This window comes from Panthera onca, chromosome B2, assembly GCF_046562875.1.
Source record: "Panthera onca isolate mPanOnc1 chromosome B2, mPanOnc1 haplotype 2, whole genome shotgun sequence".
Lineage (NCBI taxonomy): Eukaryota > Metazoa > Chordata > Mammalia > Carnivora > Felidae > Panthera > Panthera onca.
The window spans coordinates 109312473-109325408 of record NC_138343.1 but is presented as its reverse complement, the minus strand read 5'-3'; the positions used below and the strand labels follow the sequence as shown (position 1 = coordinate 109325408).

The 12936-nt window shown below is 35.9% G+C and overlaps 1 long non-coding RNA gene across 3 annotated transcripts in view; it reads right to left on the bottom strand.

Annotated features, from left to right (window-relative positions):
• LOC144616418 (uncharacterized) overlaps positions 1 to 12012 on the bottom strand; it is an 82738-nt gene extending 70726 nt beyond the window's left edge. For all 3 annotated transcript variants that reach the window (XR_013555745.2, XR_013555746.2, XR_013555744.2), the window contains exon 1: positions 11869 to 12012. This is a non-coding gene — a long non-coding RNA (uncharacterized LOC144616418). The remainder of the gene's footprint in view (positions 1 to 11868) is intronic.
• Between the last annotated feature and the right edge of the window lie 924 nt (positions 12013 to 12936).

Below are 12936 nucleotides of genomic sequence, written 5' to 3'. Positions count from 1 at the left end.
AAAATAAATGACCCGGACTATAAAAAGTTGGAGGATTTGCGCAGAAGTTGGGGGTAGTGATATGTGGACAAGAGCAGGGAAAGGAAGAATTGAGATTAATAGCCGGTCATTCAGCAGGTAGGTAGGAACAGAAAAGTAGATCTGAGGAGAGAAGTCAGTAGAAAACAGAAGTTTAAGCCTCATCTATATGGAAGTGATTACTGAAGTCAGGAACACTGATGACATCACTGGGAAAAGAAGTGTCAGAGAACAAAGGGAACTTACATTTGTTGACCACTTTTCATATATCAGATACTGGGGTTGGTGTTTCACAGTATCGCATTTATCTAGTGTAAAAAAACCTTGGAAAATGTCCAAGAAGCGGTGGGGAAGAAAGAAAAAAAATACCATGCAAGGAGAAAGAAGAGTGGGAGGAGAAATGAATAAAGGAAAAAAATCCATATGCTGTCATACTTTCTAAGCAAAAGGAATGGAGAGAGGTGGAGGTCAAACTATTTTGTCAAATACTGAATGGGAAACAAGGAGAGGGGGACATTGAAGATGAAACCAGAGAAAGGGTTGATTTGTAATGATCACTGAGTTTCATGAGATAAGTGTGGGGGGAAAAAACAAGATATCAAGGCATGAAGATCAAGTTTGTAAAATGTTCAGGGCAGCACATCACAAAGATTAGTGTTTTTTTCCTTTTTTTTTTTTTTTTTTTTTCCCTTAGCACTACAGAAAAAAATACAATTTCCTGTTCTTTATTCCTTGCATCTTCTTCCTTGTGGTCTTTTGCTTAAATTCCTTCCATTCTTGTCTCTGTGAAAGAGATGGCTCTACGTACACTGGAACTTTCAGTATATATTTATAAAGCCCAATTTACAAAACTATTACTAGAAATACACCAGTGAATTATTTTCCTTCCTGATGGCTTTGTGCATTTTCTCACTGTCAGGTACTATTGCTTTGTGTATACTACCTAATTTAATTTCTAAATGACCTTATTGTATTATTGTTATATCGTTATTTTTATTTGTCAGTGAGGCACACAGAGGCACAGATAGATTAGCTAACTTTTCTGATAGAAAGAAACTCTCCAAATAGAAATTAGAGGCATCTTTTATGCATGGATTATATGTCTTTTGCATGTGTGATTTAAATAGATAAATATTTAGCTGCAGACCCATGATCTTAATTGCCATTTTATCCTTGTTTCTATTTGTTTCCAACAAACCTAATGAATACTATTCATATGTGCCCCACATAGGGAAGATACAGTGGTCTTCTTTATACTGGGAATGAATACCTTCAAAAGAGAATAAAATTCAAACAGATGAATGAAATAAATTTACAAAAGCAGTATTTTAGGAAAACAAAATATAAGTTATTTTAATTCAATATGAGGAAAATTAAGTTAAGACAATTGCTAATTCTTATATTGTAAGCTTTTTGGTATATTTTATTGTAATAATTGAGGTGTTGGGTTTTACATGAGACACTCAAAGGTATTTCAGTTTCTCCTTTTATGTGTTTATTTCAAAGGTTTTGTCATCTCATATTTTTCTTAGTGGGTATATTTTATATTGATATTTTAAACATTACTGAGGTTTTTCTTTCTGAAATTTTGTAATTTATTAGGTTCTAGATTTTTATGCCTTTTCTTTATTGCTTCTATTGCAAAACTATTAGAAAACTTGCTAAGTAAAAATAATGCTGTAATAAGGGTGGAGTGAATCTATTTTTTTATAAAAATCTTTCCAAGTTGTTCTCTTCATTTTTGTTTTAATATTCAGCTGCAGAAACTAAATAAACAAATCCCCTCTAGGGATGATAAGAATGTAAACACACTCTTTCTCTCTGTCTCTGTCTCTGTCTCTGTCTCTCTCTTTCTCCCTCTCTCTCTCTCTCACACACACACACACACACACACACACACACATCATGTTCATCTCCTTATGAGACACATTTAGGATATTAGGCAGATGCATAAAGGTCTTAAAGACAACTATTTATTTTCTCACTCTAGTCTTAGTGAGTAAGGCAAAGCTATCTCTTATTTTGTTTCTAGAATACTCAAGTGTTCCATCAGTTCAATTACAGATGTCACCAATCATCCAGATATTTGATCTAATTATTCAGATGTTTATCAGCTTTATGTGACAAAACTGGCCCAAATTGACTTGAGCTGTTATTTTAATGCATGGCAGTTTAGACTGAGGAAAGTATTAAATGTAGCCCATCCACATGGCCTTAATGGAGAAATAAAAACTGGCACTTATATGTTCCCATTAAATCCTGTGGTCATGTCTATTCACTTTGGTAAATTGACTCAATAAAATTTGTTAGAGAGGTTCTGCCCCAAGAATCTAAAGACCTAGTCTGCAGGGATATCTTTGAGTGTTTATTTAGCTATTTAAATTTTTTTGAGTCTAAATTGATAATCACATTTTATATTTGCCTTACTTATCTAAGTTTAAAGCTGAAAATATCACTTTATTTCCTTAAAATAAATTGCTTTCAAAATAAAATTAATACTATTTCTTAGACTACCAAATGTTACCTAATGGTGCATAGAATGATAACGTAAAGAAAGGACAAGTTTTAGAAAGAAACACATCTGGTTTTGAATCCTAGCTCTGCTATTATGGATAACTCAATCTTGAATAAGTTAGTTAATTTCCCAAATCTTCAATTTACTCCCCTGTACATGTAAGTGTTATTATAAAGATTAGCTATAATGAATATAAAATGCCTGGCACTTTATAACTCGTAGCTTTTATGATTTTCTTAAGTTCTCAGAGTAAGTACATCTCTTTAAGATGGAATGCATCCTATGTGGAATTTTAACCTTATTAGTACTTGTGATCCTTCCTCAATCTTAAATGTGCTACTATTTAAGGGCAATATGCACCCATTCATTCAACAAACATTCTTCTGATACTTACTATATTGCTGGTCCTGTCTCTGCATAGAAATATAGTGAGGAACAAATGGATATAGTCTCTGTACAATTAGGGTTTGAAACTAATTGGGAAGAAGAAATAAACAAGTAAACAATCAGATTTTTTAAAATATATGATTTGGGGGGTGCCTGAATGACTCAGTCGGTTGAGCATCTGACTCTGATTTCAGCTCAGGTCTGACTCTTGATTCGGCTTGGTTGTGGGATAGAGCCCTGTGTTGGTCATTAATGGTGAACATGGAGCCTGCTTAAGATTCTCTCTCTCTTCCCACCCCCCCTCTAAAAAAGAATAAGATTTTGAAATATACTACTGAAAAAAGTGTAGGTACTGGAAGAAAGTAGAACTGAGTTATATTAGATTATCCAGCAAGTTTCTGAGTAAGTGCCATTGAACCCGATTCCTGAAGGATAGGTATGGTTAATAGGTAAATTATAGAGCAAATGGAAATTCTAGGCAGAGAAAATCAACGTGTAAAAGTCTTGTGTCTGGAAAGAGCTTTCTGTGTTGAGAAACCGAAACAAGATTGGTGGCATTGCAAAGTTGGGACAAGGAGTGGCATGATCAGAGGGGAGCCTGGAGTAATGGAAGAGAAAGGCCATCAAAGGCATTTTAGAGTAACTCTTGAACTCGATCTTGAAAGGATTGAAATGAACGGATGCTTTATTTAGCCTCTCCTTCCACATCTTTCACCAAATCCATATGAAAGCTAAAAACCAACTTTATACATGTGTAATGCTCAAAACCAAGAAAAGACTCTCAGGGAACTAGAACATATAAAGAAATCCTGAAAGAAAAAGAATGCAAAATGTGCAAGAGAACTTCTGTCACTGAATATGAGAAGGAGCAAGCCTGCTTCATCACCTCATTCATAGATATTACAGCCCACAGGCGTGGGCAACCAACAAGTTGGTTAGCTGGAGCACCACAAAGGGGACTATGTAAAGCAAACACCAATAGCCCTACAGAGTAAAGTGGGCAAATTCATAATCACAGTGAGAGACTGAACATCCTTCTCACGGAAACCAACCAAGAAACCACCCACTAATAAGAAGGGGTATGGAGGGGTTGTGTAATGCACTTAACCAGCCTGAGTAGCTGTACAAAGAAGCCTGTACCATGCATGCAAAACTAATATCATTTTCAAGCACACAGACTACAGCCACAAAAATTTATCATGCGTTACACCACAATGAAAATGTCAGCAAATTCCATAAAGGTGATATTATACAGGCTGCATTTACTTATTCATCAACAATTACAAGAAATTCAGCTACTCAAAAAATCTCCATATATGAGGAAATTAAACACATACGTGTGTACAAACACATACACACAACCAAATAACTATGAGGTTAAAGTGCAAATCAATATGGAACTTGTAAACTATTCAGAGCTAAATAAATAAGTGAAGTGTTATATAACAAATCTACTGGAATATGAAGCAAAATTTAGAAGAAAATGTATGAACTTAAGTCTATCTATCTATCTATCTATCTATCTATCTATTTATTTATTTTTATATTTGAGAGATAGAGAAAGAAAGAGACAGACAGACAGAGTGTGAGCAGGGTAGGGGCAGAGAGATGGAGACAGAATCTGAAGCAGGCTGTAGGTTACCAGCTGTCAGCACAGAGCCTCAAACTCATGAACTGTGAGATCTGACCTGAGCCGAAGTTGGACGCTTAACTGACTGAGCCACCCATGTGCTCCAAGTGTATCTATTTAAAAAGAGTATTAAAAGTAAATAATCTATGCTTTTAAGACAAGTATCCAGGAAAACAGAACAAAATGAACAGAATAGAAAAAAGGATTAATGTAAATGAAAGCATAAACCAACTAACTAGAAAATAAAAAATGAAAAATTGAATAAAAACAAAAAATAGTAGTTTGAAAAGATTAATATGATACTTTAGTAAATATGATCAAGATAAAAAGGTACAGATAATTGTAGACATGAAAAGGGAAACAAGGACAATACATAACAGATTGAAAAATTATAGGAAAAAAATCAACTTCAGAGAAATAAATTTGTAAATCTAGATTAAATAGATAATTAATTTTTAAAAATATGTACACCAAAAACTGTAGAAATTTTTGGAAAGAAATTGAAGAAAACACCAAGAAAAACATTCTATGCTCATGAATTTGAAGAACAAATATTGTTAAAATGTCTATACTACCCAGAGCAATCTACACATTCAATGCACTCCCTGGCAAAACAACTCCAGCATTCTTCACAGAGCTAGAATAAACAATTCCAAAATTTGTATGGAATCAGAAAAAAACCTGAATAGCCAAAGTAATGTTGAAAAAGAAAACCAAAGCTGGAGATATCACAATTCCAGACTTCAAGCTGTAATACAATGCTGTAATTATCAAGACAGTATGGTACTGGCACAAAAACAGACACACTGATCAATGGAACAAAATACAGAACCCAGAAATGGACCCAGAAATGTATGGCCAACCAATCTTTGACAAAGCAGGAAAGAGTATCTAATGGAAAAAAGACAGTCTCTTCAGCAAATAGTGTTAAGAAACCTGGGAAGAGACATGCAGAAGAATGAAACTGGACCACTTTCTTACACCATACACAAGAATGAATTCAAAATGGAAGAAAGCCATAAATGTGAAATAGGAAGCCATCAAAATCCTAGAGGAGAAAGCAGGCAGGAACCTCTGACCTCAGCTGCAGCAACTTCTTACTTGACATGTCCCCAGAGGCAAGGGAAATAAAAGCAAAAATGAACTATTGGGACCTCATCAAGATAAAAAACTTCTACACAGCAAAGGAAACAATCAACAAAACTAAAAGGCAACCAACGGAATGGGAGAAGATATTTGCAAATGACATATCAGATAAAGGGTTAGTATCCAAAATCTATAAAGAACTTATCAAACTCAACACCCAAAAAACAAATAATCCAGTGAATAAATGGACAGAAGACATGAATAAACTTTTCCAAGGAAGACATCCAGATGGCTAACAGACACATGAAAAGATGTTCAATGTCACTCAACACCAGAGAAATACAAATCAAAACCACAATGAGATACCACCTCATACCTGTCAGAATGGCTAAAATTAATAACTCAGGAAACAACAGATGTTGGCAAGGATGAGGAGAAAAGGGAATACTTTTGCACTGTTGGTGAGAATGCAAACTGGTGTAGCCACTCTGGAAACAGCATGGAGGTTCCTCAAATAATTGAAAATAGAATTATCCTACGACCCAGCAACTGCACTACTAGGTGTTTATCCAAAGGATACAAAATGCTGATGCAAAGGGGCACATGCACCCCAGTGTTTATAGCAGTGCTATCGACAATAGGCAAATTATGGAAAAAGCCCAAATGTCCACCGTCTGATGAATATATATATGAATATGTATATACACACACATATATACACACATATGTATATCATATACTCGGCAATCAAAAAGAATGATATCTTGCTATTTGCAACAACGTGGATGGAGCTAGAGGATATTATGCTAAGTGACATAAGTCAGGCAGAGAAAGACAGACATCATATGATTTCACTCATATGTGGAATTTAAGAAACAAATGAACCTAGGGGAAGGGAAGGAAAAATAATATAAAAATAGAGAGGGAGGCAAACCATGAGACTCTTAAATACAGAAAACAGACTGAGGGTTGTTGTAGGGGAGGTGGGTGAGGGGATGGGTAAAGGGTGATGGGCATTAAGAAGGACACTTGTTGGGATGAGGACTGGGTGTTATATGTAAGTGATTGATCATTGAGTTCTACTCCTGATTCCAGTACTACATTGTATGTTAACTAACTTGAATGAATAAATAAATTAAAAAATTTAAAAAAAATAAATTTTGAATGTTTGTACTTTTATGGTCTATTATAACTCAAAAAAGTGTGTAATTAATAATAATTAAAAACATACTCTCCAGGAAAATTTTTAAAAAGGAGAGGAAAAAAATTTTTTTTAATTTAAAAAGGAGAGGAAAGGAGCTAAAATGTTCCAGGCAAGTGAAAGCAACAGAGGCACACATGTACACACACACGTGCACACTCACACACACATGCACAGTGTTTCCTTTCGGGCATGTTTCAGAACTGTACTGTATTCTGTGCCTTGCAAGTAAGTTATCAGGGACAGAGGGTAGGAGTTGAAACCTCTGCCAAGGAAGAGGCAGGAGAAGCAGTAGTTGTTCATAGTGAGCAGGGGGGCTTGACATAGAAAAAATAAGCAGTATAATATTATCTATTAATAATATTTTTCGTCAAAGAAGCCTCTGAATTCTAAGCAGATATATTTTGTACTTTCTGTGCAGGCCCAAATCTCAGAATCTAGGCTATGAGAATGTTTAATTTGAAGACTCTGAGAGTCCAAGGTAAACAAGAATGACCTTTAATTGCTCCCTCCTGCCCCAGTAGGTGCTCCGAATTAAAAAATAATTCTAATAATAGTTTATGTGATTTTGGGTTCTATACAATCTTTCTTAAAGTATTTATTTTCCTGGTCTGTGCCACTCTAACAACTAATTGTAATGTTTTAGAAAAATGCACACAGTCTTCAAAATCATAGGAACTACCATTAAGAATAGAGTGGAAAAGGACAGGAGACCATCTGGTTTCTTTTCCCAACTCTTAAATAAATGCTCTCTTATGGTGTGTGAATTTTATCTATTTGTTATTTACACTTTTTAAAGGACAAATAAGCTTTTGTTTCTACCATCAGGGCTGGGACGATACATCTAGAGGTGATGTATCACCTGTGACTCTAACTGCCCTTTCCATGGGAATGGGTTAAGGTCACTTAACGTATTGATGGCCTGGTAATGCCATTATGGGGTCTCGTTTTCGTCCCTTCAATTTTAATTTTTAAATGCTATGTCCTTTTTATAAAGGGTTATTTCAAAAATACAAGACATAGGGGCGCCTGGGTGGCTCAGTAGGTTAGAAGTCCTACTTTGGCTTAGGTCATGATCTCACAGTTTGTGGGTTTGAGCCCCACTCTGGGCTCTGTGCTGATGGCTTGGAGCCTGGAGTCTGCTTTGGATTCTGTGTCTCCCTCTCTCTCTGCTCCTCCCCTGCTTGCTCTCTCTCTCCCTCTCTCAAAATAATAAATAAAAACATTTTAAAATACAAGACATAAATAAAATAGCAGTAAATATGATGAAAAGTCATGTTAGAAACATATACAACTTAGTCTGATCAGCCTGCCTTAACAAGGCATCACAGATTGGGTGGCCTAAACAATACGAATTTATTTTCTCATGGTTCTGGAGGCTACAAAGCAAAGATCAAAGTGTCAGCAAAGCTAGTTTCATCTGAAGTCTCTCCTCCTGGCTTGTAGGTAGCAATCTTCTCTGTACCCGTCTGTGACCAAATATTCTCTTCCTATAAGGACACTTGTTAATGTTGGATAAGGGCCCACTTTAATGACCTCAGGTTAAGTTAATTACCTCTTTAAAGGCCCTATCTCTAAATAGAATCACTGGGGGTTAGGATTTCCATATGAATATTTTGGACAGGGACTCTATTCAGCCCATAGCAGGAGATTTTAGTGAACTATACATTTAAAGGGGGGGAAAAAGAAAAATGTGGCATAAACATAGCTAATAAGACCATTGTGTGAAGGAATGAAAGAAAAATGGTTTGAGAACCCTTTAAAATGCCTACGAACTTGGCCAATTAGTCAAACAGTTGAAATTAATTTCTATCTCCCATACCATAACTTCAGAGTACTTTGTTGTTTCCTGTAGTTGTATTAATTGAGTTAATTGTGTGAGGATCTGTTAGAAAATGCCTTGCACATAATAAGGACTTAGTATTAGTGCTCGATATCCTCATTGTTAGCTCGCATTCATCTGTCTGCCTTTAGTGAAATAAGGTATTCATGTGACCGGCTCCACAATCATGATTTCCTGAAAGGTAGAGATTTGCTTCCTTTTCTGTCAACATATAGCGCTTGACCAATAGAATGTGGTAAACCAATGTTAAACTTCACAGGAAAAATAAAAACAAGAATTTACCATTTCTTAATCTTTTTTTTCCTTAAAAGCCTGGACTATATAAATGTTCTAATACATGCTGAATGACATACAAATAATATTTACTTAAGTAAACAATTTTTTTGAAACAACAGAAGAAAACCCATTTGCTGAGGCATTTTAGAGGCTCATGAGAAAAATAAGAAGGAGCTAATTTTAAACCATAAAGAATTCCAATTTGGTAGTGTTTGTAAAATGCTTTGAAGACACAGAGTAGTGCATGTGCCTTTTTTTTTTTTTTTTGAACTTGGCAAAAAGGAAAAGGACATTGAATACATAGAACCAGATGGAGTGTGAAAAACATGAAGAAACAAGTGAAAACTAAATCATGAAAAATACAGTTTTTTGGAAATAATTGACATTTTTGTTGTCATCTGGAATAAACAAAGCTCCAAGTTCACAAAAAGAAGAAAATTATTTTTAAAATGTACAATTTGTAAATGTATTTTTATTTTTTGTTGTCATCTGGAATAAACAAAGCTCTGAGTCCACTAATAGAAAAATATTGTTTTTAAAATGTACAATTGGTAAATGTATTTTTATTTTGAAGATGTTTAATTAGGAAGATATTAATAGTTTTATCATTTTACTTTCTTCCAGAAAATAAAATGGGGGTGTCTCTGTCTTCACGGGCTAAACAGGAAAGCTCTCCTTGACCTGCATGCCTCATCCTTGCGTGTGAGACTTGTGTTTTGGTGTGGGCTGCAGGTACTGTAGGCACTGTGGGTGGCTTCTTCATCACAGGTTGTTTCTATTGTCTTGTGTTTTGTTTCCTTGCTTCATAGAACTCGATTACAAAACACTTACCTTTATTGGTGCAATTCACTAGTCATTTTTGTGCTGCCATTCCAACAATTCACATTCATATTGCAGTTTTTTAAGTAATTCAAAGTGTGTATTTTGGAAGGAGTCTGGCATGGTTTGAAGAGCTCTGAATTAGGACTTGGCTGGGAATAAGGTTCTGCCTGGCTAGGCATTAGATATAAGACAATGGACAAATCATTTAATTTCTCTAATCTTCTCTTTTCTTATTTGAAAGGTGAAGGAAATATTTATTCTTGCTAGCCAATGTACTTGTAATGAGGATTGTATGTGAAAATGTATATAAAAATGCTTCTTAAATGAAATGTGGCTTATTTCTATTTGTTTAGCAGGACTCGTAATTGGCTTTTCTCAGATTGCCAACTCCCATCCTATCAAGGGCAAGAGATACCTGTTCTCTGCATATACTGCTCAGAGAAATTTTAGCAAGCAACCTTTATTCTTGATAAGTTTGGCTGCATGATAGGAGTTGGTGTATGATAAGACATAAGCAAAATTCAGAGTTGAAAAAACATTCAAGAATATCTAATTACGTTTCCATTATAATTTTCAAATCAGGAGGCTAAAGCCCAGAGATGGTTAATAATTTCCTTAAGATCAGTGTGCTCTGATATTTAATTTAATGCTTACTATGTCTCATGCATGATGTTACTGGAAAAAAAAAATCACTAGGTTATGTTTACCTGGAGTGCAGGGCCTTGTCTCAATTTTTTTAGATCAGGGTTCAGCAAATGAAAAATGGACTATGACCTGTTTTTGTAAATAAAGTTTGTTTGGAACATAGCCACACCTATTTCTCTTAAGTATTGTCTATGGCTGCTTTCACAAAGCAGACACCATATGGCCTACAAAGCCTAAAATATTTACTGTTTGGACTTACAGAAAAAATTTGTCAAGCTCTGTTTTATGATGACATGATTACTTTTTATAAAAGTTCTTTTAGGGGAGACTGGGTGGCTCAGTCGGTTGAGCGTCCGGCTTCAGCTCAGGTCATGATCTCACGGTCCGTGAGTTCGAGCCCCGTGTCAGGTTCTGTGCTGACCGCTCAGAGCCTGGAGCCTGTTTCGGATTCTGTGTCTCCCTCTCTCTCTGACCCTCCCCTGTTCATGCTCTGTCTCTGTCTCAAAAATAAATAAACATTAAAAACAATTAAAAAAAAAAGTTCTTTTAGGATACCTTAAAGAAAGTGATACTTACTTGTTAGAAGAAACTTAAATTTTAGGAGTGTACAAAGTGAAATATAAGAGAGAAAACTTTTCATTCATTTTGGATTCTTTTTCTCTCACCTTTGGAGCCTAGCACAACCACCTGGCACAGAGTAAGTGGTCATCAATGAATATTTGTCAAGGGAAGGAAGGAAGGAGGGAGATTAGAAAGGAGAGGCAGGAACAGGAAGGTTAGGTGACAGGAAGAAGGTCAAATTGGTTGAATTTAAGGTTAGTTCAGTCATGATGATGAGAAAAAAAAACCTGATTTTTTTCAGACCTTCACCTTGTTCTAAAACTTGATATCCATTTCTGCCACAGTGTGAGTATTTTGAAGAAGATAATAGATTTTATCTTCGAGCACTACTTTTTCTTTCATTCTAACATTGGAGACATGCTACGCAAGAAGCGGATTTGGCGAGGGGTGTGGTTCTGGGCTACTACCTATACATAAGAAAATAAATCTCATAAATGCTAATTTGCTTTGGCAAAAGGAAAAGAGTTTGTTTCCCTCTTTTTGAGCAAGAAAATATGAACCTCATGGTTTGCACGTAGAGTGGGGCTTCTGAGACAGAGAAAAAATTTCACATTAAGCAATAGATTTTCCCATAATAAACAAGAGAAAGCAATGGATACTTCTGGAATACTCTCCACCCTTATTTCCTAGAGGATTACAGACCAAGGGTTGCCTTGGCAGGCACTTAACCACACTGTTTTACTGAAAGATTGCTCTCAGGTCACTAAACACAAATTACACATGCTTCTGTCATGCTATTTTAAAAGCAGGTTATTATAAAACAGTGCTGACCTATGAATGCTCAAGAGAAATGTGTCATGAGAAAGTAACCATAGGAAGTTTACCTATTTCCTTCTTATATTCCCATTTCTTCTCGTCACTTTTGCCTGGTGAGGTAATACAATACAGAAACCTTCGGCTTATTGTTTTAAGCAGAGTTCATCTAGTTCGTTTTGGGTTCCTGGGTGGTGAATTGCTCAAAGACCTCCCATGGGTAGCAAACCTTTGCATTGTAATCTCATTACACAACAGTGAAGATCTGTGGAATGAGTTGTTTTTTTCTTTTTTTTCTTTTTTTTTTTTTTTGCCCTCTCGCTGCAGTTTGTTTCTACCACATAACAATGTGATACGGAGTGAAGCTGGCACAAGTCTCTGTATGTGATATTAACTTGGAACTGCTTTTTGGTTGTCATCATTGACCATGTCACCACTTTGTCACCTGCCTCCTAGATTTTGTCAGCTCTAGCTGGGTGTCTCAGATCACTTTCATCCCTGTGGAATGTGCCTGCACCATTGGCATGAGGGCCAGTCCACTCAGACCCCCACACAAGGCTATCACCGCTGAATGGGTTGTTTTACTTGTGTTCTCCGGATTTGTGAGATTAATTCAAAGCCTCCCCTCCGATGGGATTGGGGGGATGGGGAGAACTCCCAAGAACATCAGAGGAGGAAGCACTCTTTCTAGTTATTTGCTTGTGAGATTGATTTTATGAAATAAAATATGTAGTGGCCCCTTTACCCACAGCCTTTTCTCTCTCCAGTATGGTGGCTGAGTTTTCCTCAGCCTGTTTTTTTTTCATTCAACAAAGAAAAAAAATGTTTATTGAGCCCCAGAACTCCAGTTCTCAGCATCTGTTTACACTCATGGAATGACTGAGTATGTGTGAAAAGAAAATGGCAGAAACCAAGAGGATAAGTAAGGAATGGCCCCGTTCCTAAACTCTTTTGAGGATATTTGATTTCTTTTCTCCTTTATTCCCCTCTTCCCTAGTTTCCCCCTGCCTCTTCAACTTTACTCTTTGTGCACAAAGGGTTGCCATTTGGTGTTCAAGTATTAATTTTAATACTTAAATGTTTCAGCCAGTAGTTCTTCAACAGCCCCCATATTGTCTCTGCACTTTAAATATACAATG